We start from the raw sequence: 3315 nt of genomic DNA on the forward strand, positions 1-3315 counted from the left end.
ATGGGGGATTTTGTGGCTTTGTTCCCGGAATTTATGGTCTGTTCCTGGAGCTGGTGACTTATGGCCGAGTTCCTGGGACTGATGACTTTGGGGGTTTTATGGTCAGTTCTTGGAGAGGATGACTTTCCTTTTGAAGTCAGGCCTGGCCCTAAAATGGGGTTTATGTTGTCCCCCAGTAGCCATCTTACTGAAGACCCCATCTCTGGCCTCCATGTTACTAAACCTGGGCTAGATCTCGACTTCATCTTCCTTGGCCCAGATGCACGTTGATGCTGCTGTCATTTCCTGGCTTCTGGACACTTGCTCTGCTTCTTTTCCCCCAAGATGGGGTCTAATGGCCTGGGATGCCCTGCAACTTGCTATGTAGACCAGGCTGGCCTTGAACTCACAGAGGTCTACTTATCTCTGCCTCCCTAGTGCTGGGATTGAAGTTCATATGCCACCACACCTGGCCCCTCTCTCTGCTTCTTGCCTGTGGTTCAGAATTTGAGTTCTCATAGCTATTCCAGTTGCCGTGACTGCCACTTGCCCACCATGACAGCCTCTTAGCACTCTGGAACCAGAAGCCCTGATAAACTCTTTCTTTTGTAAGTTGACTTGGTCATGGTGTTTTATCAGAGCAACAGAAAGTAACTAAGACAAGGGCCCTGGAAGCATTTTCTGAGCAGATTTCAGTGGAGGGAGTGGTTGCTCATAGATTAAGTCAGAGGAAAGGTGGGGAATTCCACAAAAGGATTGTGGAAACCAAGCTCAGCTCCTTCCCCTTGCAACTGCAAGATAACCTTATGGTTATACCTGCCTCCGTTGTTCTTTGGTACATAGACTGGGCCAGGATAAGTCACGTGATGCAGAAGTTCCCACCTTCCCTGAAAAGCTTTAAGAGTAAGAGTTCCTTTTGTTTAGGGGACTTGAGGGGCTCTTCCCTTCAACCTCTCCATCTTGCTGTACATAGTGGCTCACTCCCCCATGCATGTGGCCACATCTCTCCTGATGCTTTCTCTGGTGCAGAGGCTCTCTCCTACAGTACACACTGAAGGGTAAAGCCATGCCAGCTCCTTTACTGGGAATCTGCCTGTTTATTTCTAACTACTCCACCTGAAACCACAGCTTCAGCATCTCCCTCCCTGTCTTGTTCTTTTCCCACAGTACTTAGCCTCTGTAAACATGGTACTGTACCTGCCTGACCCGGTTAGCTTCCTGTTGCCGTGATAAACACCATGACCGAAAGCAACTTGAGAAAGAAAGGGTTTATTGCAGGGTAGAACTTATAGTCCACCATGAAGAGGATCTAGGGGAGGAACCTTCAGGAGCTGAAGCAGAGGCCATGAAGGAGTTCTGCCTACTCGTTTGCTCTCCACGCCCACTCAGCTTGCTGTTTCATACAACGCAGACACACCTGCCTCAGATGATGCCACCCATGGTGGGTTGGGCCCTCTCATATCCATTGTTAATTAAGAAAATATTTCTTCCAGGCAGCAGTGGCTCATGCCTTTAATTCTAGCACTCAGGAGGCAGAGGAAGGCAGATCTTAGTGAGTTCGAGGCCAGCCTGGTCTACAGAGCAAGTTCCAGGACAGCCAAGGCTACACAGAGAAACCCATCTCACAAAGCAAGCAAACAAACAAACAACAACAAAAAAAAAAGAAAAAAAAGAAAAGAAAAGGAAGAAAGAAAGAGAAGAAAAGAAAAGAAAAGAAAAGAAAAAGAGAAAGAAAAGAAAAAGAAAATATTCCCACAGACATGCCCAAAGGCTAGTCTGATGAGGCAACTCTTCAAAGTTCCCTCTTTCCAGATGACCCAAGCTTGTGTTGAGCTGAGAAACATTAACAGGCACATTGCCTCTCTCCACCCAATGAAAACATCTGTATCCAGAGAACAAATGTTGAGATAATCTCTTCAATTTAATAAGTTATAAAAGCATACCGGCCGGGCTAAACTCATAGGGACAGTCATGTGCCTTACAAACATCACAGTCCCTCTTTGCAGGAAATCTTCTTGGCACTGTGGAAGATCCTGGAGATATAGAGTGTAGTGGATAGTGGAGGGGCAAAGGCAGAACTCTCCTGCTTTTCCCACAGGGCTCCCTAGAATGAAATGAAAAGAGACTGACACAGCGGTGACAGTCACAGAAGCTTAGTTACGCAAAGCCAGGTGGCCCAGAGGTCAGGAGTTGGGAATGTGAAAATCTGGGTCTGTGGGAATGACATCAGGTGATAGTTAGTGATCAGCTTCCTCTAGAAACTGAATGAACCTCGGGAGAAGAACCAAGCCAGATGAACTCTGTGTGTGTGTGTGTGTGTGTGTGTGTGTGTGTGTGTGTGTGTGTGTGTGTGTGTATAGCTTGGGAATGGCTTAAAGGCCTTTCTCTAGCTGAGATAGCATGCTAGGACACTTCACACAGTATCTATCGCTCTCCAAAGGCCATTACTTTAGAATGATCACCAGGATACATAGTTGTTTGGGGTTCAATTCCCTGGATTCCTTCCATAGCAGACTTCTAACTTGTGTGTCCTGTTCCTCTCCCTTCACCAGTGAGGCCCAGGAGGGAGCTTTGCCTGTTTAGTTAACAGCTGAAGCTCCAGTTCTATCTCAGCAGATGTTTGTTGAATGAATAAACAAAAGATGGGACAGCCAGGAGGTGATTTGATCCCTTTTCCCATTGCTTAAGTGCCCCACAAACATTCACTGTCCCTTAGGAGGCAGGCCTGGCCCCAGCATGACCTTGGGCTCAGATAGACACTCATGAGGGAGAAACAGTTTCCTCCCAGTGAGGGAGGGAAGGCAGATTATCAAAAAACAGGATCTGAGGCCAGATTCCACATGTAACCAGAATGGCCACTGGGCAAAGGAGCGTAATACTGTGTCCTGGTTCCGGTGAGAAATGCCCTCACTAGGCTCAGGCATCTGAACAAGTCCCCAGTTGGTGGTTCTGTTTGGAGAGGTTTAGGAGGTGTGGCCTTGCTTGGAGGCCCGTGTGTCACTGGGGGGTGGGGTGGGGGTGGGCTTTGAGAGTTTGTCGCTTCATTCTGCTTCCTGCTTTTGGTCCTCTCAGCTTCCTGTTCCTGGCTTCACGCCTGCTGCTCGCTCCTGTGCCTCCGTCGCGCGATGGACACTCACTTTCCCGCATAAGTGGGAATGTATATGTCTTTAATTCCAGCCCTCAGGAGGAAGAAGTAGGTGGCTCTCTGTGAATCTGAGTCAGCCTGGTCTCCAGCGTGAGTTCCAGAGCAGCCAAGGTTCTAGGCTGAGACCCTGTCTCAAAAAGTTAGCTTGGGGTTACAGAGATAACTCTGTGGCTAAGAGTGCACATTAGTGG

The sequence above is a fragment of the Mus musculus genome, chromosome 7 (assembly GCF_000001635.26).
Source record: "Mus musculus strain C57BL/6J chromosome 7, GRCm38.p6 C57BL/6J".
NCBI classification, from domain to species: domain Eukaryota; kingdom Metazoa; phylum Chordata; class Mammalia; order Rodentia; family Muridae; genus Mus; species Mus musculus.